General features: G+C 35.7%; 1 protein-coding gene across 2 annotated transcripts in view; it reads right to left on the bottom strand.

Moving 5' to 3' along the window:
* Window positions 1–22402, bottom strand: part of LOC139131122 (tripartite motif-containing protein 55-like) — a 55803-nt gene extending 33401 nt beyond the window's left edge. For both annotated transcript variants that reach the window (XM_070697071.1, XM_070697073.1), the window contains exons 1-2: window positions 22318–22402; window positions 9515–9551 (exon numbers count right to left, since the gene is read on the bottom strand). The gene's annotated coding sequence lies outside the window, so the exon portion shown is untranslated. The remainder of the gene's footprint in view (window positions 1–9514; window positions 9552–22317) is intronic.
* Window positions 22403–26217: the final 3815 nt, after the last annotated feature.

The following is a 26217-nucleotide window of genomic DNA, read 5'->3' as shown; positions in this document are numbered from 1 at the left end:
TCAGTGACACTATGTCTAAATAATTAAGATTGCATCAAGCCAAACAATCATGTCAATTACACAAAAAGATACACAAGAAGCAATGCACAGGAACATTTGTTGACCCTGGAATATCAATGGAATATTGATGAATTGGCTGAGGAGCTTATTTAACACGCCGTCAAAATGGTAAACTTTCAGCAGTACACAGTACAGGATGTAAATCAATGTAATGGTACCATAGCCCAATTTTACTGATGAACTGTCGATAGTCTTCCCTGCATAGGAACATGTAGTAAATATTAAAAGAGTTCATCTGAATTATCTTCCATCCTCTCTCATACACAGACAATTCCGAATCTTTTTTCTGTTTTCACAGTGGTTGTCCTGGATAATGATAGAGCTCCTATCATTGAATGATCATTTTCAGATTAGTGTTGTATCAAACAGATACAGAAAAGAATTTCAAACATGATATAATCTTTAACAAATTCACGTTTTATCCACAGAACCGACTGATCACTGAACGTTCAATTTCTTGCAAAGCCAAGAAAAAAATTTCACCATAATTTTAAGATGAAAACGTGCCTTTTTTCATCGATAAAATTTCATAATATTAAAATAAGTCACTAGTCAACATTCTTGTATCCTAGTGATCAAAAAAAAGGACCTAGGAAATGATACCTAGATGGATGCAGTTGCTATGGAAACAGCCATTTGGATGTAAATCCAAGGCCTAATCACGAATCCAGGTACCAGAATCAGGAAGGACTTAGGGTAAGACGGATTCTTTTGTGTCTGTTTGTGTGTGTGAATGAGACTTTCAGCTTTGAGGGGTGAATACATTTATTTAGATTAAAAGGAGACCGCCGTTCTCGTAGCATGTGTATTGGTTTGATAATGGTGCGGTAGTCTTGGAAAGATAATCGCTGTTCAGCCGTCAAAACACTTGAATTACAATCAACTCAAGGGCTACCTTTGGCAGACAGGTTCACTGGAGACGTCGAAAGGCCACATAATTAACATTAAAATAAATACTGCATTTTATTTTGACACTGCTGATGTACATGAAAGATGAATTAGAAAACCACAGGATAGCAACTATTAATATAAAGTTAGACATTAATTTTTTAAATTTGAAAGTGTTCACACAATGTTTGGCAGTTTTCTGTTAAATATCATAATACTCACAGTTTAAAAATTAATATTCCACATTTACATCTTCGTAGGAATATTTTTAACTTAGTATTCCTGTGTAATGTCTTTTGACACATTTAATTGTGCAGATAGTGTATCCTTCTTTGGGCCCAATTTTCCTTATCAGTGTAAGTGCCAGACGAATGGACCTAATTTAAATACCTCATAAAAAAGTCAATGTTACAAAGAGGGTTCATTGGTCGAATTTCCGGCTTATTTAATCACTTAACAATAATATTTATATCTTTTACAATTCACTGCAACTTTACACAACAAAAATATCTTTGCAGTCTTGTCTACTAGTATGTGATTTTAATCTGTTGTATGTATCTTGTATGTAGTTTCTTAAGTTTCAATTTTGTCTTTTATTAGATTTATACTTTATGATTCATATTTTAATTTGTCTGTAAGTGGCTGCCAACTGGCACTGTTGACAAGAATAAAATAAAATAAAATTAAATTAAATTAAATTAAATTAAATTAAATATGCTGAGGTGTTGTATGCTTTCCTGGATAAAATATTTTTAATTCATGAGGTGTACCAACACAAGGCAGCAAATTAGACAAACTAAATGTCCAATGTCACGCATACAGTACCGTATATCTAACATTTTGGGCTTTATGAAAAGTTTACAAGCATTTGATAGTCATGACACAGTGACTACCATTTTCTCTGTTGAAACCTAACAATGACAGAATGAGCACTGTTACTATTTGAAACACAATTTAACAATATATCTGAAAGATATATTTTTTGACTGGTACTATGATAATATTTCTACAAAGATAAAAAAACAAGACAAACACGCCAAATTCAACTTTTTTCTATAATTTTGTTGTCCTCTGCTCATTTCATACTGATAAAATCTGTTATCATTTTGACTTTTTGATGCATCAACAAAAACAAAAACACCAACAAATGAACGATTATTGCATAAAGCTTTATGTATGTATTGCAAATTTGACTGATAAAACCTCACTTAATGACAGTAAATGCCATTATCTCTATGTAAATTGTATGACGTAAAGGGCCCTATACTGTTGTTATTTACCGACTTGTATAACAGCTAGCTTGTTGACAACTAAGGGAAAAAAATGATATCAGTATATATATTCTTAGTAATATAAGGTTATGTTTTTTATATAGAGACAAATACTTTATATTTGGAGCACAGGTTCCTAGTTCTTATCTCACTTCTTCTGTTCCATTTGTGAATATCAATTAAAAGCAAAATCTGCTGAGAAATAAATGAAATGTCATGTGTGCATGCATGCAGCCTTCCAGACAGACTACGGCAAGACTCCTAGTTTGAATCTCACCTCTATTACAATCAGAGCTCACTGAGATCTGACCGTCTTGCATAATTTCCTGATAAGGTATATTTTATGATTCTCACGCTGTGTGTGTGACAGGCATACATTATCGGCATTAAAGACACCCTTTATCTGCACCATGCTAATGTTAATCTGGCTGTAACCGTTATTTTCCAGTCTCTGAACGTGGATAACACTAACAAGTATGAGAGTTTGTCTGGGGCTATATGTGTAATTGTAGTCTAGTCCCTTCGTCTGAGATTTTTGGCCTTGGCCCCTACTCCAAAATCTCTGAAGGCAAGAAATACTGTGGCGAAGGGACTAGACTCAGTAGACTAGTAATTATGTTGCAATCACTGCAGCTTCCTGAGTCAGCAACATATCGTACATGAGCAATGATATATACTGAATCAGTGTGTCAGCATTTCTCACGAAGGCACCAATGTCCCACTATCTGGATAATCAATCTATATGGAGGGTTTAAATCCCAATTCAATGGACATACATCCTCATTTGCTCAATAAACACTTCTCATCCTATCTTTACTACTGTGCACTATCGGATGACAGTTCTATATTTAGTGCAGTCAATGTTGCTATTCACTGCCATTCCACTCTGGCACTGACGTGGGGAGTACTCTACATGCTAATACAGTCATATATACTGCTTTGGAAAATACAACAGAATAGCTATCTTCAAATTTTGATATTTTTTGCATGTTTGATTTACTCCATACTTCTAACATCTGAAGCACATGATGCCAAAAATTATCTCATGGTTTGACTCACAGCCTAAACTGTAAAATGACTTTCTATTTCATTAAATGCAAACACTACATTTAACAATATATGTTTTTGACCTCGCTGCTTCAGCTGACATATATATCTTTTCTTATCAATATTTATTATCATTACTCACTATTATCACTATTGTATCTAATTTTGATTATTATATGGCTATAATATATTTACTGATTTAAAGAAACTTGCATAGACGATAAATTATCTATTTTTATTTGTTTGTGAATTTATTTACTTGTTTATTTGTTGTTTGTTTGTTGTTTGTTGCAGCAGCGATAATACAGGTGAGATTTCACAAATACATGGATTTCTTAAGTGATTGTCTATGAATGTTGTTAATCTTGCATAATGACCTAAATATATTCTGACAATAACTTACTTAGTTGGCGGATCTTTATGACACAGTTTGGCAAATGGTAAAGGCACACTTTCATTTGAGTCAAGACAAGAAAATTTTATCACATTGGCTTTTAACCCCTTCATGACCCTGTCTATTTATTTTCTATGATACAGCTGGATCTCTAAACAGGGAAATGGGGTTGAAACTATTCAGAGTGATAAAACATGTAGGCTATCTTTGTTCCATCACTTAGGATTAAAATGCTCAACTTTCTCAACCCAAAATATAGTCATTACTTGTTTACGACACAGTGTGATCTATGGGCTTCTTACAGAGAATCTACCATCTTATCTAATGCATAAATCATCTTGTAGTCTAGACTAACTGAATATTATATCTCAAATCTACATACAACAAACTTAAACCTGATCATCGTCTTTGATACCATCAAAAATGTAATTTTGAAACACCAAAGGCAGACATCAAAATATGATCACAGGTGGTCACGATGACATGTACTAAATTTGAAATCTTCAATGTCAAGAAATCTTGTGATCAATGATGACAGAAGTATCTGTTTTATCTTTGCCCTCTCACTAAGGATTGACATACTCTGCCAGAAGATCATCTCTACTTGTCTACGACATAGACTGATCTTCCCTGGGCTTCTTAAAGAGAATCTACCGTCTTATCTAACACATAAATCATCCCGTCTAGACTGACTGAATATCATGTCAAATCTACATTCAACAACTTAAAGCTCATAATCTTGGTTGAGGATGTCAAAAGATAATATTGAAACACTGAAGGCAAACTAGCTTGGAAGGTTATGATCACAGGTATGATCACAGGTAGTACAAAGTCATGTAGGGGACGAAATAAAATCTACTGATCAATGTTTGATGAAAGAAGTAATATTATCTGTTTTTTCATTTCAGGTGCATGTTAATTGTTGCTGTACTGAAATTAGAACTATTTGCATTTCAACTATTTATGCAAAAGTCATCATTGGCCAGGAGCAATCGCAGCATGGCAATGTCATCAAACATTGTAAAGAAGAGTGCCAATCAGGGCCCACATGGAGTCCTCAAAGGTGTTTTTAGTCCAGGGTCTGGCAATTGCTTCTCAGAAACATTGGTAATATAGCCAACAATTAACAGCATTGGGAAGTTACTAGACTATTGAGAGTGTCTACAAGATACAAATTGTGAGGAAATGAAAAAAACGCCTTATCGGATTATTCATCATTTCTTTCCACAAGGCTGCGATTGTTGCGATGTTAGTTCTAAATCAGAATTGTGTGGACTTAAAGTATGAGCCTATGGCTTGATATTGAAGAAAATGGACGGTTGCAAAAAAACCAATAGGCAGAAAATTACAATACAGACTCATGGGACCTGTGGTGAAAGCAGAGAATCATGAATTACAGAGAACTGGTTCAGTCAGTTTTCATGGTCTGCTGGCTTTAGTTTCATCTCTAGGATGTAAACTGCCATACCAAAGAGCGAGGTGTTGCTGAGAATGCTGCTTCCCTCAAAGTACTTTCACGAATGTGTGTTGAAATATTCATCAGACACTGCATCGATGACTTCAATGGAATTGTTTTGATTCATAAAATGAATTGTGGGTGTTTGTATCACCTGTGGTTTAGTCTAATTAACTGTATCGTAAAGCATGATCAAATTGTCAGATGAAGGTTTATCAGTAGGTTAAGTCAATAGTTCAGTTCAATTGACTGACCAGGTTTCTGGTGATGAAAATTCAGACCTCAGATAGATTGAGAAAAAACGTCTCTGGGCTACAGTGTACACAGTCAGACGGAAGCAACTTTGAAAATTACTTGCTGCATGGAGATTAAATTTTGTCTTCATACATACTTAAATATCAGATGACCATATATTTTGAAGCAGGATGTGCTTTTGAACAGGTTTATCATCAGGAAAGCTGTGGTAAACATCAAGACAGGTATGGAACAAAATAAACGTCCTAGGTTACTGAGGAGACGTGAATAGGCATACTGAAAACAAAAACCTTTCAGTCTCATTTTTTTTTAAATATCATCAATTATTTTCCTACAGCATTTCATATTTTTGATAATTTGAGAGCATTTTGTTGTGTTATACGAAAGCTTGTCACTGATGTGCAGCGGCTGAGATCATATCTGATGGGTCAATTTTTGATAAGCAACTTCAGATGTCTAAATCTAAGGCTACTGTGCACCTGATTGGCTGTTTGGAAATGATTCAAATAATATTCAACCAACCAATCAAAACTCCAATCTTCAGAGACACTGCACATTGCCCCAAAAATTGCATAGCAAGTCGAAATTTTAGTCTCTTTAAATAGGGTTATTCATAATAGAAAGAAAGATAAGGGTTCCGGACATTTCACGTTTTGGGGATAAATAGCCCTCCAACTGGAGGTGCTGTTTTCATACAACACATCGAATTGTATCTGAAAATGTTCAAACTAGGTAACATTCCTAATTGATAAGCATGATCACGTTCTATCCTTTTTGTCTTTGTCGTTCATAAAATGTGGAGATTTTCAGAGAAGCCAATTGATAACCACATAAAATTTATACAGTCAGCTATTAAATGATATGAAATAAAAGGATAAAATAAGTCTGAAATTTATTAAATGTATAAAAATTTAAAGAGCTCCAACTTAAATGTCACATTTGCTGATGAAATTGCTATTTTATGATACACTAAGCATGAGGGGAACGCTCCATTAACTTGGACGTACCCGAGTAACCCGAGTTGGTTATCAGAGGATTAATCTCTATGTCAACATATGCGAACAGATTATCTTTTAGTGTAAACAAAACATTAGCACTGCCGGAACTACTTTTAGCGTGGCCAATGCCAGTCGGCGCCTGACTTGATGATGGCCCCCCCCTGTCCGGCACTCAGGATTTCCAACCAGCGTTAAAAGTGCCGTCCAGCACTTGCTGTTACTTTGAGGTCATCATTTAGTTCATAAAATTGCATGAAGAGTTTACAAAAACGATGGTACTATAGAATCCCTTTCAAATAAAATGCTATTTAAACAATACTAGCAGTTAATTAACGTACGCTGATTTTGCATATGAAAAGCTATTTTTGTATGAATGTTTATACCCCTATAAAAGAAAGTACGGTAGCGAAAATCAGCACAACAAAACAGGACTTTTCCTAAAACGTACTCTTTCAATTTCAGTTCAGACTCACATTGCGGAAAGGTGCATGCAATGCAAATGAAAGTCACGAGCAAACTTTGGTGTCAACGGATCCAGTCTTTGAATTATCAATGAACACTCACTTATTTTTCTGGTCAAAAGCCAAAGGCTACTTGTCAATCGCAACATGCCTCTCTGTTTGAATCCGCGTGTTCATTTTTAGCCGGATGCCGGCCAAATTGACCGGCTACTTCCGTATTTTGGCCGGCTACTTTTCAGCAATGTTTCGCTCTCTAGCCCCGAAATTCTGGTTTGATAATAATATTTTGATATTTGTTGTCTTGCAAGCCGGAGATAACATTTCAGAAGTGCCTATGTGGCTATATGTAATCTAGCAATTTACGCGGTGAACTTGTTGCTATCTAGTATCAGCCTGTAGTACCGCGATCTGCGAACGTGTACTGTACTGGGAAATGCTCTCGAGGTCATCCTTGCTTTCCCGACTACAGCCCGAATTATTCCGACGTTCACATCGGGTGCAGCTTACCATTGGACTGACGTTACGCCCACCAATAGCCGGCCATTTCCGGAAAAAGCCGACGTTTGTTTCTCTCAAACGCGAAAGAGAAAAAGTCTCAAACGCGGAAGAGAAAGTCGACGCTTCAGAGCTTTTGTTTTCTGCGTAAGAGTTGGGCCTTGTCTGATGGGTAGGTTTTTGATCTAATGTAAAGCAACCAAAAGTTACTGAGTCTCATTTTCATACTTTTGAAACGCCACGTCAATCCATCCATAGTCGATCAAGGATCTACATCGCGTTTTGTGGAGGGGCCGTGGTTTAAGCGGAAGGGAAAGTCTACGTGGGAGTCTACGCTTGAAAACGTTGATTTTCTGCGTAAGAGTAGGACTTTGTCTGTTGGTTGCCGGAGGTTTTAGATCAAATCTAAATAAACAAACAATTACTTGGTCTCATTTTCGTACTTTTTTAACGCTACGTTGATCACAGTGTCAAATTTCAGGTCGACCACAGTCCCTCTATCCACCGGTCTGGAAACGCCTATATTGTAAAAGGTGTCAATCACCTGGACCGCACAGCCAAACCGCGATACGAGGGGCAGTCACGTGATAATGCGTAGCTTGGGTTTGTCCTGCATGCCACAGTCCCCGATTGTGTGTACGCTTTTCTCGAATTTTCGCTGTTTTTGCTCTATTAAGTGTTCTCTGCGTCTATCTACGACACAAAGACAGAAATCATCATATCCTGAAACCGGTGTTTGTTTTTCACGATCCTTCTCCCATCGTAAATGATGATAGTGTGCGATAATTTCTGGGGTTGATCGCTGCGAGTGTGTTGACGTAGCACAAGCAGCGGCTGGAATCAAACCGGAAAATTTGTCGTCGCTTTCTCTTGCAATGCTAGTATTCAGTGCCTCCAAATATGATAAAATATGTTTTCTGTGTAATATTCTGTGAAATCATGTCTGTTAGCTTAGCAGAATAGGAAAGACAACTGCAGAAATGCATGGATAGAGGGACTGTGGTCGACCGATATTGCATTATGTGTAAGCTCACTGTGTCACAATCGACTAGTCGACTGCAGGTGTGTTGTACACATACGGTGTCGTACATCTTGACGTTGGGTGTCGTCAATTTGGAATTTTATCAAACATGAACACTGGAATTTAGCTCTCTTTTCAATTATATTCAACATATATCACCAAAAATCAATGGTAAGCTCGCGAATTCGTTTTATTGTGAAATTAATACCGTGAATTAAATCACTGAAAATTGTGCCGTTCGTCGACCGGCCTCGTTAACTGCCTCTACTATTTCTCCTTTCTTATAATATGTACGAGTGGCCATACTGTTTACAGACGGATCCAGCTAGCAATTCATTGACTTAAATTCGCTCTATAGGAGATGTAATGTCACAGGATACGCGCAGCTCTTGGAGTCCTTATTCACTCTTTACGTTGTTTGCAAGTGCAAGAAAAATCTCGCCACGTGGAAAGAACGTTCCATGCTGTTCTGATGACATTTGCATATATGATCAATGCGCGTTACTGAAGTGAAGCGTCCGAAAATAGGAAACTTGAATGAAAATGAAAGAAGAACGATATTTTGTTTCACCATATTTCTAAAACTTAATTTAGAGCCTAAATTCAAGAAGAAACTAGATTACTTGCATTGAAAAAGGGACAGTTCACTTTTTCCTGTCAACATAGTTCCATGTGCAAGCATATGTGTGTGCCCGTGGTATTGAGTGAGTCGTTACAGCCCTGACGTACCTATCATAGCACCAGCTCGATAAGATAATCGCAACAATAGAAAATTAACACCTTGGGGATTAAAAGTCTTCTGTTTGTCACCCGAGTTGGCAGGCAGCAACTCGGGTTTCAGGTACCATCAAAGTTAATGGAGCCTTTCCCTAATGGAATAGTAGAATAAATATATGCAACCTATGGGTGAAGAGAATTTCCAGGTATGTAAATTTACATGCACTCGCTTTTTTGAACCCACTCTCTGAAATATGTGCACATCCCAGCATTTCGTAAATCCTCATGAGTATCATAATCCAGTCAAAAACCTTCAAAATGATAATAATGGTAGCGTTGTGAAATCATAAATTGGAATTTGATGGCAAGAACCAGCTCTACCGGCCCATATTGAAAGGATTTGGATTACAAAAGCTTAATATACATAGAATAAGCACTCCGTGTACATTACCTGCACTTACTTGATGTCCCTCAGGGCCTTTAAGTACCTAAGAAAACAAAGAAGAACAGAAAACAACAATCTGATTCTGAATCATTCATATTTTGCTTATTGGCATGAACATAATTCTCTCACATTTCACAAAGCCTTGCAACTCAAGAAACTCTGGCTTTCAACAGATTATCAAAAGGACAATAACATCAAATTAAAGAATTTAAATATCTCTCGCTCACCTTGGGAGAGTAACAATTGTGCCAAACAAATTACTGAAATCAAAATTTCGAAACAAAATGTTGATCTCTAGGCATAATTTCAACAGCTCTAGTGAGCAATGACTATCACTATGTCAGCATGCGAGTGAATTCACTTCTAACCTCTAGTGAAATATGACATCAGCTGATATCATCTCTACGGTCATGACCTTCTCAAGATATATAATATTCAACAGCTATCTTAGGGAAAGATAATGTTACGGTAGCAATGCATTCATCAGCTCAATGTCATGATTTCATTTGAAAGACATCAAATGAATAATTAAGAATATTGCTAGTGATTGATACAGATGTATACTATAAGTATATATGTGTGTGTGTGCATATATTCATATGGCATACATGTATACATACATACCGGTATATGCATACATACATACTGTAGACAAGCATACACTATGATAATACTATATACACACATTTCAGTATACTGAATACATTAGTTTTTAAGTTTGAAGACTGATTTGAAATCACTGAAATATTGATTTTTAATAAAAATCAATAGTTCAGATCACAGGTAAGAAACTGAATCTAAACTTACAGAAATGAATCTAGTTATGTTTTCAATAGCATGAAATGCATGCAGCATCTCCTCCCGAACATCACCATTGCCGTAATTGAAAGAATCATAGTAATAATTTGCATCCTTGGTAGATCAGTAAAGATCACATGATTTTGGGCTGTACTATGCATTTCTGTTCCCCCTGATGCACCGACCACACAATGGAACATGGCTGTATAACTGAAATGTTTGTGCTTTACAAGACTAGATATCAAGAATCCAAAGTATACTGCTTGTAGGAAACATTGATAAAATACTAATACATGTACCTGAAAAAAGGTTCTATGTAACTACTGTATTAAGTCAGCTTAGTCAAACAGCAAAATTGTGAATCTCTCTCTCTCTCTCTCTCTCTCTCTCTCTCTCTCTCTCTCTCATTTCCCCGTCTATTGGCCGATTAATTATTCCATTGACTGACTGATTCATTGATTGATTGACGGACTGAGTGACTGATAAACAGAGAATGGGTAACGTTGAACAATACATATGAAAGAGATAAAACACAGTATGGAAATCATAAGGCTCTAGACTACTGGTATATCAGCAAATTACATCATGTAGCATTGTAGTCTTCATAAAACAGTTATAACACTGGCAGTGTATGTTTGAATAACAAAAAAATTATGTTCAATTGAACTTCTATATAGTATCATACTACAGAAAACAAAGTCTGCTTTCAACATCACTGTCAGTTTGACTGAGCTGTTGACTTGTTAGGCAAGAACCAGAACCAAGAACTGTCAAATAGACTCATTGGAATATGAAGAAATGGAAAACTTTTCCCTCTGACTCAAAACATTGTCCGAGAAGCAACTTAACAAAGTGGAGACCATAACCAGTATTTCTAAGTTAAAGACTTATTCTTTGCCTGGATGATTGATGATGGATGACAGGGCGATAGAGGCCAAGGTTTGATCTTCAATAGGGTGAGAATGCTAACTAAATATACCACATGCTGTCAAGAAATACAACTACACCCTGGTAATCAAGACATCGTTATTATGGAGCCACTGAGAATTCCATATTGACAGTGATAATGTTTTACAAACTCATTTACATGTATCAAGACAACAGAAACTATCAAGACGACACCCATTTATAGCTGTAACTTTTTGTGTATTTTCTGATTGTTTTGTTTTGTTTTGTTTGTAAAATAAATTTTCTTGTTCTACAAAATGGTGAAATGCCTGCGATAGTACATGTTCATGTGACTGTTGATATCTGAATTTAGAATTCATATGTCAACAACAACATGGCTTTTTCTTTCAGAGTCCTTTGGGAAGGTGAATACAATTTCCAGAAAAAAAAATAATGAAAATACTATTTAAAGTTAAAACTTCTGTCCCTTAGAAATGCAGAGTTTCAGTCAAAGAGGAAGAACACAATTGAATGGTCACTGTACCAAGTACTGGCCCTTCCACTTACATACCATCATTTCCCTTATAGCTCGTTTCCATGACAACATCTAAATACCCACAATGCAATGCATAAGCTTGTTTCCATGACAACTTATAAATACCCATAATGCAATACATGTTGTTTTTCCATTCTGGTTTTATTGAATTTTGTATTACAGAATTGTATTACACTCCATCAAAACCTGTCCAATGGCTTGAACTTTGCAGCCTCACTGCTTGATTCACTTCTAGGCATGTTATTTCATTTTGGTTTAATCGGCTTATTATAAAAATTCTAGATTCTACTTGAAAGTCAAGCGGTAGCTACAGACCTGCGGGAGAATGCTGGTGAGCAACTCACAGGGGAACAATTTTTTTACATAATGAACACAATATGAAAAGTTTATTACCACACAGATAGAACCTCATATCTCTGTGTGATATGCCAGGATTGTTTTTTCATCTATTTTTCAAGGGGGAGAAAGGTCATGGGTCAGCCATCATACCATCACCACAAATGATCATATTGCAGGCATGTATGTTTATCCTGCCATTTGACACTTGCTGTCAGTAAAGTCTACAATAACAGCCCAATTAATTCTTCATGGGATGATTTATTTTCGAAACTTATAATAATCCTTTCAAACTACAGGACAACATTTACATCCGCTGTGATAGCAGCTGGGACATGTGATATTCTGTGAACTGTTTAAAAAATGATTTACTAATAGCATAAAAACAAGAAGATGTACGCACGTACAGTGTACTATCTTACATGTACTTCATTGACTTCGAAAAATATTCATGAGACCATATTACATTCATAAAAAGATACCATTGGGAATTGAGAAGATAACATGCAGAGAACAATTGCACAGACTGCAATTAAGCCTCCTTTACAAAATAATCAACTCTGGAATGATTAACACTTTGGGAAAGAAATCAATGAGAATGCTGTTGAAATTAAAAGTAAAGTAGGAAATTTAGGAAGTGTTTAATGTAAACAGCTGTCTTTAAGAAAAACCCACATTCCAAAACACAAACCGTTCAAATGAATATACAATATAGGTTTTGGTATGGTAGAGGTACAGTTGAGTAGCCATTTGTTTAGTGAACATATTTTTTTTCTGTTACAGTAATTATATCAGTAATATAAATCCACAGAACAGCAGTTTTCACCGGATAGCAAACATAGGGAGCCAGCTTCCATACATCACACAATATCATTAATTTCTCTTTCAAAAAGCTATGACAGCAAATGACTTGTAGTCTCCCTTTCCTGTTTCAATGCGGTCAGTGAAATTGCTCATCATCACTGCCACTGTAAGACAAAACTCCCCGCTGGAATCCTGGCAGAATACATTATTTATAGTTGCCATGGTGATGATCCATCGTCTGGAAACCATACTGCCAAATTCAAGATAAATGGCCTGGAACTAAGCCAATTTCCTTGTCAAGAATCCCATTTAAAGATGAGCAATCACTTTGCATTTGATGACTCTTTCCAGGAGTTCACTCATAAAAAGTTCTATCTTGTCACGCACCATTCATGATGTACACCATCAGCTGCAGGTATTCACAATTAATTCATGTCTGAAGCCACCAGCCAACTTAAATTACAGCTTTAATGGTACCTCCAACTTCATTTCAATAGAAATATGATTTTGTTCCATGCACAATCTTCCCACTCTGTTGGACATGTTAATATTGTAACTTAAATAAAAAAATTCGTCATCCTATAACATACTTGTTTAATTAAGGCTATGTCAGGACAACCACTGTCACATATGACTGAAATACTGGCTATTGACTTCAATTCAGTACATTTCATTGATGTGAAAGGATATCACAATCCACTGACTTATTGCATTTTAGGAACCTTTTTACTTTTGAGTTTTTGCCACTGTAATCCACAAATGTGCAAAAAGCGTACACACACAACAATGCACATAAATCCTAGATTACAACAGATATAACCAGACACTTATCAAAAATGATATACCTTCATAAAAGATACAAAATATAACAGTTTGCCCTTTTGTGAACACTTTGTCAGAATTTCGGAATTTCTGAAAATCTCTCTAACATTGGATCCATCAGCCCTATTCAATTGCATACTGTAATGCATACAATTTTATCCTATAAAATATCTAGTGTACTTATGAACGATACAATTGACATACAAAAGAAATGCAGCCTAGTGACAATTTTGGCCTCGCCTTTTAGTTTTCCAGGGTTCGTACACCTTGGGACAAATAAAATTCCAAGGCTTTCCAGGGTTTTTTGACCAGTTTTCCAGGGCTATTTCAACTAAAATCAAGTAATTTTCCAGGGCTCTTGATCATGAAAACAAATTTATACTCCACTTCTATCGACACACCGTACCTATCTATTGCTTTAATTCCTGAGCTTTCTCTTCTAACTCTATAGCTACTGATTGTATTTCAGTTTGTTTTTCTCTTTTGCAGTCTTAGAATTTGCACTCCTTCTAAGACTATTTGACTTTGCGACAAAAGACATTTCCCTGTAGATTCAGCTTTCTTGGAATATTTATTATCAGATTGTTAAGTTCAACTACATCAGTCTCAAGTATCTTCATTTTCCTGGGTTTTCCAGGGCTAAAATAAAATTCCAGGGTTTTCCAGGGTTTTCCAGGACTGTACGAAGTGGTCACAAACCTACATGTATAACATGTAGGTTTGTGACCACTTCAGATATTTTGAAAGCACATGTTCTCAAATTAATTCCTTTCAGCATATAACTGGTAAATTTACATTCTCTCTTTCCGGACAAAATTTTATTCCACTCTTTAGTACATTCCAGAACATGAAGAAATATCTTTAATTATTTAATTATGGAAATGCTATTAGCCACAATTAGCATTTTGATTAAAATCTGACATACTTATTATAAGGGAATAAATATTCCATCAAATTTTAATCATAGCATATCAGCAAGAGACCACAATTAACACAATAAAGAAATATGGACAAATTAAGGTAGTACGCTACCATTCTATATATGAGAGCGCCCTCTTTTGTCCAGAAGATGTACATGTTCCTTTTAGACTACCTAACCTGGTGAGCGTGAATGACAGGACAAAATGGCATAAAATCATGCTAGTGACCTTATAATATTTCTTTCAGAAGTTTTTAAGAATCAAAAGAACCGAAATTATGTTTTTGTACTGAAAAATCGACAGTTAGTGTTATTTTGAAAGATCAGTAGAGAATAATTAACAATTGTAGCTCCGACATAATATCAGTAAGCTAGAGGGTCAAATCTCAGGTCTAACAAAATTCACCTTTTTTCTTCACTTTTTGCTGTTTAATAAGAAAATTTGCGTGGTGACCCCAACTTTTTTTGCTTCTAAATCAAAGAACACTGTCTGTTTGATAGATATTGCTGTACTTTTTAACATTTTGAAAATTATTTTGTGCATTTATACGAAGTTTATATTTTTAAAAAAGACTAATTTTACAGTTAAATGATAAATTTAGGGTCTAATATTTAATTTTTAAGGCAAGACATCACAAATTTTAGTTGATTGTCCTAATTCAGCTGTCCTGGCGATGCAAAAATGTGGTATGCACACTGGGATCTGTTAATCGTTTGCGATAAAATAAAGATTCTGCTGGTAAGTGCAAATTTCGCAAAATGGGAGATTTAGTGGTTTTCTGTCAATTTTGGCAGGTGTTTTTTCCAAAAATTTGCACGGGTACCCCATATTTTTTTCATATCTTTGCAATGTACACATAAAGGTTATTTCAGAAAAGTCAACTTCAAGAATGTCCCAACATATTTTGGAATGGTAGCGTACCTCCTTAAGATTATCATACAGATTTATTTAAATATATTAACAAAATTTATTGAAGAAGTTTGAGAATATTTGGCTTCATTTAGTAGCACTCTTTAATGACTAATTAATAAAACCGTCTTCGAGTAAAAGATCTAAATTTACAGGTTTGCTGGGAGAGGCATTATCTTCAGTCAATAAACACACATCACATGGGTTGTAAAATAGACAATCTATCTGCAAAATATATTACAATATTTGCACCTTAGGCCAACTTTGTGCTGTACAAAAATGGCCCTTTTCAATTTTTATAAGCTGCAGCCACAATTCTTTTAGTTAAATCAACGAATACATTACTCCATATATTTGTAGCTGAACTGTATTTGCAAATTCAGTTATGAACCTGGAAGCTACTACAACACAACTCAACTTAACTTGAAAGGTATAGGTGACAAGAAAACTTGCTGTAACAGGATTTGTAAATTGTAAAGCAGAAGCTAAAACACTGATAACTTCTAAATATCTGCATAACTTTTCTGCAGGAGCTAATCAAATATTTGGCCATAATTAAACCTTCCTTCATGAGTACTTGTGTAGGAGTTTAGATATATGTGCAACTTCCTGTGTAATTATTTAAATTTTTAAGAACAGTGTTCGTTCATGTTGACATACAATGACATACAAGCTGTACAATTGATATCCATCCTTTGATGTGATGTTTTGTCTATAGCCTATCGTGTAAAATAACTTTTGGACCTGAGTAACATGAATACACATTTATTTTTTTTTCATCCTTTTATGTAATGTTTTGTATATAGTCTGTTGCATAAAATAACTTTTGGACCTGATTAACACCAATACACATTTACCACCCTTACCAGCATTGTTTGAATTTAAATCTACCTAGTACTTAGTTTATAAATATAAGATCTTATGTACAAGCTCTCCCAGTATGGTGAATTTTGCATCACACTCCACTATCAATTGCTTGTCTTTCTGTCTGGCTAGCTACACTGGTTGATTAGTTTTCCAGTAACCATGGTTACACTGCAATACTTTTTTTGCACACTAACCCTTGATTTCATTCTTGATTATAAAAGTTTATGGTTGAGTTTTGTGGTGCAAAGACTTTTAACTTATACGAGAATGTTAGAATTTTCATAATTGAGGTGTGTAAATATATTGGCAAATTACATATCACTTTATGCATTCAACAACTCAAGAAAGCAAACCCCCCATATCAACTATGCAGGAGCTAGGAATCTGAAGACTTTTTTAGGAGATTGGCGCATGAAACTAGGACTGAAGCAGCCATTTGGAACATTTGTAAGTCATTAAAAGCCCATTAATGTGAATTTACGACCCAAAATAGAAACCACTGGAGCATCACAAACATTGCTTGGTTCAATCCTACATGTAATCAACACTCTCCTCTATACACTCAAGACACCTAAAAATGGATGTAGGACTTCATCAATATTGAACATGTCACTTTTAATTATCTGTCTGGTCACACTTCGTGGCTACTTTATAGACAAAACGTGCACTCATCAGGTTAATTGAAGGAAAAATTGCCTTCTCTAAAGTTCCCTGCCTTTCTTCAGTCCGGGTCAGCTCCAAAATTGGAGACTCATTATGATAATGTATTCCGGCATTCAGCCAATCATCGACCAGATTACATCATTAATAAAGTACAGGTCACGCTGGGTCACAAATTACCCACCAAGTGTGATCGGCAGTTTTGGGCCGCTTATTAAGCCCCTGTCTTGTGAATTTCGACGAATTTCGACATTCAACATAATCCACGTGTTCTGCAGAAGGTCATGTCCAACAAGGAGTCCGACTAGTGAACAAATATTCGAAATATTGACGATTCATTTCTACCCCCAGTTTATCGATTTCGCTCAAGTACCGAGAATCATTTTGTGGATGTTCATCATCTCTATTAGAAATACTGTTATAAAGGTTATTTGTGTAGGTACGCGTATAACATTTTGCAAGAAAGAAGAGCAATGTCAGAGCTTTAAAACGATACCTGTTTTGTAGTTGTCAAACGCAGACTAAAAATGGTACGCGATTTTGAAAATGTGTTGACAGAGTGGCCACACAACTGTTCCCCATACGGTAGAATTTGTATCGCTGCCATCTCCGATACAAATGGGGTATTCTGAACGATCTGTGTAGGTACACGATTTATATTTTGCAGGACTTCAAGCCAGAGTCTAGCAATCACAGCGATATATGGGGTTTGGTTGTCTTAGCCAGAATAAAACTGGTACGCGATTTTGAAATTGTGTTTTGACAGAGTGGCCACACAACTGTTCGACATTATGACAGAATACGGCGCGGGAGTTCGACACAGTATGGCGTACGTAACGAAGGACGCATGTGGAGGTTGCCAGGAAATACAATTTTTACTGATGGCGCGCTGGCCGCTGATTGGCTAATGAGAGGGGGAAAATATTATGGTATAGCGTCTCCAATTTTGGAGCTGACCCGGACTGTTCTTTCTGTCAAAGACTGACTACTCATTAAACACACTTACACCTAATTACTATAAGCGGGCTAGGATAGTTGGCTAATGTTTGTGCCCTACAATACATCATACCTGTGCATATGAATCTGTAAAGAGGTCTTTCACAAAAACATACTGCCCCGGTATACTATCAGTTACTTATGATATCTATCATACTTTCTATGTTGAGGAAAAGTCTAAATGTTGATGCTTCAATTCCATACATTCTAAACTTTAAAAAAATTTGAAATACGGCTGTCATGAATTCACAGGAGCTGCATGGGTTTGTTTATTGAAATGCTAGATGTCTGATATTTCATTATCAAAGTCAGTTCACAGGTGTTCACAGGTATGTACACAAATAAATACTTCTAATCTATAAAGTTTTAAGACCTTCAAAACACCTTTTTAAATTAAGCAAAGAAATGTACAGAGTATTGGCTATATAATGATTTAAAATGCTTTAAAATATTTTGTCGCTGGTTGGTTATCATTCCTGCAATGATCAGAAGTTATCCAAGACTGCTAAGCACATGCTCATTGTAGAAAATAGCGACTTCGCTCTGGTGGTCATTTGAAGGTGTTTATACAGCTTTTGTAAAGATACTGAAAATGCATGGTGGCAAAATCATCATCCTTCACCAACATTAACAGTCTGTATAAATAACACTGCATTCAAGAAAGCTAACACTGCAATTTACTGATTTGAAATTGTAACTTCACTATCACATTGTACATGTTGTCAATAAGTCACAAACCTCCTAACTAAAAAGACAATATCCAGCAACACAATATTTTTGCTGCAAATCAGGAAAACTTTACAAACAAAGAACAAAATAAGATGATAGTATGTAATCAGCACATTTGATTGAGCGAGCATAACAAATTATTGCAATCTTTGAATCTACAAAATTCTAATGTTTCTAATAGGACTGAGGTGTTTTACCTTTAATGTAAAAACTAAGGATTCAATACAAGAAATACTAGGGAATCTGAAGATTAATATTCTGTATCCATCCTTTTATTTTCCATGGGCTTGTTTGAATATTTTTTATCTCTATACAAAATCTAATCCGCACCCTACATTTCAATGAAATATCATTAATTCTAGGTGATAAATGTACCACCTATATACTCAAGACTGATCAGCATGCAGACATGCATACAAAAAAGTGCCAAGAAATGCTTGTCAATTTCCATAACCATGTCCCTGCACTTACAAAATGTAGAGAGAGACTGCAACTTGGCTAATTAAATGAGAACTCCATCATCAATACTGACAGAGGAGAGATAATGTATACAGCAGTGCTCAGATGAATTCAACTTACAATAACCTCTGCATGATTTGTATGCGTACAAAGACAACATGTCAATATCAGTCCTTGGAAAATTCATGATTGCTAATGGAGATACCATTTTTCACCTCAATAAATCTACGAAACCTGTCACAGTGTACTGGAACAGTGAAATACTAATAAATTTAATCCAGATTTTGTCTTACGTAATATTGGTACTGACAATATAAACTGGTCATTTAGCTTCAAATTTCGTGTACTCTAGGCACACAGTCCCCCCATCCCGCTTTTATCTTCCTGTGCGATCTAACTATCCTGAGTATAATGATGTCCTTGAAATATCTACTTGTGGCAATAACAGTCCCATGCACTGGGTGTATACTTATTAGTATGCAAGTAATACACAATAACTGTTCTACACTTCTTTTTCAAGCCACAATAATAATAGAATTCATGTCAATATTGTTGATCTCCAGTTGATTCCATTTTTCTTTAATAGATGAAAATATGTATCTCCTATACAAAAATTGAACATAACAATAACATGCAAAATTATTGATTTTAATATTTCAAAGTAAAATACACATGTAAGGATACAGATCTGTAAAAGTCTCCTGAAGAGTTTTGGAGTCACTACGGGTGTTTGAAAGACTTAAAAACTGCAGAAAATGCTTCTCTACTGTAGGCCTGAGAACAGCATCAGGTATAGTATAGTTATGTTACCTGCAGAGATTTTACGGTAGCGGCAAATTTTTATTGGGCACTTTTCCTTCCTAAACTTGTTTTCTAAGCGTCTTTCATACATCGCAACAAAATATCTTTACTCAAACATTAAAGGGCATGAGTTGCTTTTTTTACAGTTATCTAGGTGATTCAATATCTTCACAAAATCAGCAATCAGTAAAATAAAGTTCATCATGTGTAATATGGCCACATAAAACCAAACTACCATTCCCCAAAGTTTAACCCTTTAACCACCATAGTTTGGCCCAACACAATTGTGTTTTCTGTAATGAATGTAGACCTATTCATAGGGAATTAGGGGTGAGCGGGTAAAAGTTTAAGAAAGTAAGCCTGGCCCATTGGATAGAAGCTAGCTTGCACTGATTTGCTAGAAGGTATCAATAATTTTCTTTAAAGATCCGTAACTGCAATTTTGACAACTTTTTTTTTCAGTTTTTTTTGGAGATTTTTGTTGCATATGTCAACAACAGTTTCTACGTCAACTTCCTACTAGTACTGGGTATTCAAACATGCAGTACGTAGCTTGTCAACAGTGCATGTAAATGTGTGCCTCCCATTGTTGCATGTTGGTTCTTTGGTCTGGACTGGCATTCTGAGTTGTCAATAATAGTGCACCAAATGGGCCAAAGGGCGGCCGCAACCGGCTCACTGATACACACACATCACTACAGGAGGATAAGATTTTAAATTTTTTTTCTTTACCACGGAATCTCCGCCATTGCAATCCCACAATGCTTGTGTATGCATCATCACATGTCTTGCATAAAGTTATCAATTTCAAAGTACATTGAAAGACATCAATATTTTCATTTGGGATGAAAGATTTACCCATCATTCAAAAGAAGCTGTCAAAGTTGTGTCAAGGGTCACAGTCCCAGCGCAAAGTATGCTGGGTAGCCAAGCTCAGTGAGCTGACGTATTAGCCTGGCAGCCCATCAACATTAGTGACAAAGAAGAAGCCCATCAACACAGGTGACAAAGAAGAAGCCTATCAACAAAGGTGACAAAGAAGACTATATATCTCATAAAATATTTTATCAAAGAAAAAACATGAAAGCGAACTGTCACTTTCAACTAAAATTACAATTCCAATCTTACTCTGCATGAGCGTATGGGCTCAGCCCTATTGTGATATTAACAATGCTTGTCACAAATTGACATCACACACTGACAGACCAAATACTGGGTCTTTGAAGATGCGTTAAGAAGTTAGACCAAAAACTGTGGTTGATACATAGAAATATAAATAAGCTTAATGGTAATTGTCCTGTACAATACTAAATTGATTTTGCACTTGATTCCACACGCATGCTCACTATATTGGTCATATTTATGGGGAAAAAATTAATATAATATTTGTATAGTCAGTCTCTTATTTCTTGCTGCACTTTAAACAGGGGGGATGTAGAATATAGCCAGCAGCCGGCAAAAACAACCAGCTGTCAGATGCCAGCTAAAATTTGGCCACCTGGTGAAAATTACTACAAATCAGGACATTCGAAACTTAATGTGCTTACAGACTATTTGCAACCGACTATGCTTTTATTTTTGCCACCTGTAACCAGAATTTTCTACATGACTTGAAGTTTAAGATGGGAGCAATCAGAAAAATACACTGGTTGAATAAATATGGTATGTAAAACTAAAACAATACACAGCTAGATTCAAAACTCGAGCTACCGCACTGCAGCTATGTTCAGCAACTTTCTGAAAAATCATCACGTCAGATAGTTGACGACTTACCCTGCAAGAGTCATGGCCGAATGTTGCCAGAAATCTGGACTGACTCAGCCTCATCCGTGTGATAAAACATGCACTATTGCGACCTTGACTTCTGTCTTTCGGTGAAGTTTACGACAAAACGTGTGTTCATGACATCACAAGATGATTTTTACGTCCATTGTCGGTGCAATAAAACATAAATTGTACTAACTTGCATCCTTGCGCGCCCAGCGCCTTCAGCAAAATTGTGGTCGTATTATAAACAACCTTGACCGGAGTAAATATTGAACGAAAAATTTTCAATGTCGTGATGATGATGTTATGCTCACAGACGTAGACAGACTGAGACGATTTCGGAAGTATTTCGCTACCAATTGCACAAATTATTTGCCACAAACGATGTCTTGCTGATGAAAGATGTTGCATTGCAAATTGGCAAAATGTAAGCTTAACTTCAAAGGATAAGAGGTAGTTTAAATGATCAAAATGTAATGTATAAACTGAAAACTCACCGATTCGTCTCTGCAGTAACACGGCTTGGTGAACGGTGACTGACGGCCATGCGTTCACTTCGTCGTCAACATCTCGTCTGCTCACTGCACATGCACCGAGACTTGACTTCACTTACTACAGCTGATGCGGTACTTCTTCATTGCGCATGAGCAGATTTTGATAGCAGAGTACATGTAAATTGTACGAAGTTAATATCGTAGATTTTTCTATTGAAGATTTTGCAGTTGCTGTGCATTCTGTGCTGCTGTTATCATGTACTTGTGTAAACATTTACATAACGTGGCATTCGTAATCAGGGAGGTTAAGATAATTCGCCTGATATACTGATTCTAAATCAATCTAAGGGGTGAGAAACTTTGTATCAGAGGGGGGGGGGGGAGATGAAGGATTTTCGAAAAAATGTAGTTTTTCCACACATAAATTTTTCATTCAGCAGTAAAGAATGAGCCATAAGGGTTAGCGCGTGGTGGCTACATTTTGACGGATAATAGTAAAAATTTGCCTTTAGTTTGTTTGTGTAGGCCTTTTATTTATTTAATATTTATTTATTTATTTATTTATTTATTTATTTATTTATTTATTTATTTATTTAATATTTGTTTTAAATAGCCTGAATCTTCTGTGAACTGACTTTGCGTACACAGCACAGATTGAATAACAGGCAAAACAATTTGCAGTTCAATACACTTTGGAAAGCTTTCGATAAAAAGATGGTTTGAGATACATCATAACAAATAAAAGCATTGTGGGTTCATGATAACATAAATATGCTTCTCCTTGACCCTATAGGGAGTTGTCATTATTTACGGCCTGGGGGTCGGAGGAATGTGCGGGAGGTCACTCAAAAAATTGAAAACTTCACGGGGGTTGCTCAAAATGTGAAGAGGGAGAAGGGGGTTACTCAATTTTTGGTGCAAAATAAACTGAAACACCTCTCAAATCGCACCATTGCACACATTCATTAATTTCTCAAAATTTTGGATGCGACACCCCTCTCGTGCTCTTCCCCTTGGAGTGTTTTAACAGTTTTACCAGTAAAAAAGCAAATTAAAAACACCCCTTAGATTGCATTAGACTGCACCATCGCACACATCATTTTCTCAAAATTTTCCATGTAAGATAGGGGGACACCCCCTCTGACACTTTCCCCCTAAGCTTCTCGCGTGTTCTCTCCCATGTACTAGTGAAAACCCTGTCGTAATACCCATCCAAATTTAACAATATTATGTGGTTGTATACTGAGTTATAGCGAGAGCTTTTTTCCTCACGTGTTGACACACGTGAGCATATGTTGCAGCGATGTCTGTCTGTCTCTGTGTGTGTCTGTCTGTCTGTCTGTCTGTGTGCTCAATATCTAAAAAACGGCTCATCAGATCAGAATCAAATCTGGTACATAGATTCAGTTTGCAAATGGCAAGAACTGATTAGTTTTGGTGGGTGTGGCTTGCGTACTTTTTGCTCATTTGCATAATTAATGATTTTAGAAAAAAGAGATATACATTGAGAATGACTGCACACAATTTGATGAGATTTGCTACAAATGTTGATCACATCAAGAGATATCAGCTGTGCAAGTTATTAAGGGGTGACGTGAAAGATAATTACTAATTTGCATAATTGATGAAATCTACTAATTAGGCATATATATCTGAATTTACTCGATCAAAATTGACGAAACTTGGTATGCATATTGAGGATACTATGATTTAACATTACTGAAAGTCAATAAGCATTTTTACTTCATCCAAATCCTAATTTGCATATTTAATGACCTTTGAAATTAAGGATATATATTTGAATTTACATGACCAAAATTGATGAAACTTGCTATGTACATTAAAGATACTATGATAGAACATTATTAAATGTCATTAAGCATTTTTACTTCAGCCAATTCCTAATTTGCATATTTTATGAACTTTCCTAATTAGGGGTATTTATCTGAATTGACGAGACCACAGTTGACGAAACTGGCTATGTACATTAAAGATACTATGATAGAACATTATTGAAAGTCATTAAGCATTTGAACATTAGCCAATTCCTTATTTGCATATTTAATGAATTTCATAATTTGGGATATTTATCTGTATTGACTAGACCAAAGTTGACGAAAACTTGCTATGTACATAAATATAGTATGATACGACGTTACTGAAAGTCATTAAGCATTTTTACTTCATCCAACTCCTAATTTGCATATTAATGAATTTTCGAAATTAGGGATATATATTTGAATTTACATGACCAAAATTGATAAAACTTGCTATGTACATTAAAGATACTATTATGTAGGCTAATATTATTGAAAGGCATTAAGCATTTTTGCTTCAGCCAATTCCTAATTTGTGTATTTAATGAACTTTCCTAATTAGGGATATATACTTGGATTAATTGATCAAAATTGGCATAACATGCAATGTACATTGATGATTATTCCAGGTTATACCAATATTGATAGTCATTTCGCACATAAGTTTTCGTGTCAGCTAATTTATAGTTTGCATATCTAATGAGCTTTCAAAGTTTGGAATATATAGTTTGAAGGATTTGAAGGACTTGACCAAAGGCATGCAATTACACTTGCTATATAAAGTGGTGATACAACAGTCAAAGAAATTAACTATTTCTATTTCAGCTAATTGCGTATTTGAATACTTAATGACCTATAAAGTTAATCTGTGGTGAATATTGTTCATTATGTTGATCATAATACTTTCAATGAAGTTGCAAACATGTGGCAAAGGTTCAAATTTACACATAACTTCAATATATAATGAAACACGTGAGCATTTACAGTTCATATCTGGTTATATCTGTATTTTGTTGTCACTTTGAATTTCATTTTGTTGGTAACCGTTTCACCTTTTTCAACCGTCATGAGATAACCGATGATAATCCACCAGAGTACATCAGGATTTGAAAGGTCTTTACTATTGCTGTATTTTTGTAAATTTTACAAATACATGTATTGGTATTTAACTCTTCTAAGTGGGGGGGGGTCAGTCAAAATTTCCGAGTTAGAGAGGGGGTTACTCAAATTCATCATGGTTGGCAAAGGGGTTACTCGAAATTTCGGAGTTTCCGAAGATTTTCCCTCCACGCCGTAAATAATGACGGCTCCCATAGAGGACAAGTCTTGAGTCAGCATATTTATACAAGCATTTTAACGCACCCAGTATTTAAAAGATAGCAAACCTCGGCCGCCTTTAATTCTGTCTGGGATAGACTTTCCGTAAATTATGACCAAGAATAGATTTCAAATAGATTTTGATTCTGTCTAAGATAGACTTCCCCCAAATTATGACAAAAAAAATAGATCGCTAGCGTCAACCATGTCGTTTCATCGGCGGGGTCTGTATAAAATTATTATTGGGAAATTTGGTGTTTTTAGGCAGGTGTCTATATTTTTAAAATTGACAAAGAGTACTTCAAAGTCGACAAAGGGTGCGCGCAAGTAACTAAGGATTCAGAAAGTGTACTTCCTTTCCATTACACAGCTATTCTCTCAATTTTGTACACATGTGAGTGACTTTCACTTGTACAAAGTGCAAACGCTGGGGCGAATACACTAAATTTGTTCAAATAATGTTTTCTTGTCTGGTTGATCATCTTATTATTGGCTTCCATTGCAATATGGAAAGGAATTTTGCTACTGCCACGAGATGGCGCCACATCAGAGACTACATTGGCAATGCCTTAAATACTCCGCTCTCCCGAAATAATGAACGTACACTTCGTGATTGTAAATGAAACGGTTGGTCCATATTTATACACTACTCTTGTCACTAATAGCGCTGATCGCAAATGACGTCACTGTTCTCTCTTATTAATATGCATAAATAAATATTTGTCCTCATTTTCCGCATAAACGACGAAAATAAAGCCTGCTAGTGTTA

The sequence above is a fragment of the Ptychodera flava genome, chromosome 4 (assembly GCF_041260155.1).
Source record: "Ptychodera flava strain L36383 chromosome 4, AS_Pfla_20210202, whole genome shotgun sequence".
NCBI classification, from domain to species: Eukaryota; Metazoa; Hemichordata; class Enteropneusta; family Ptychoderidae; genus Ptychodera; species Ptychodera flava.
The sequence above is the reverse complement of the archived record's forward strand: the minus strand, read 5'-3'. Positions and strand labels throughout refer to the sequence as shown.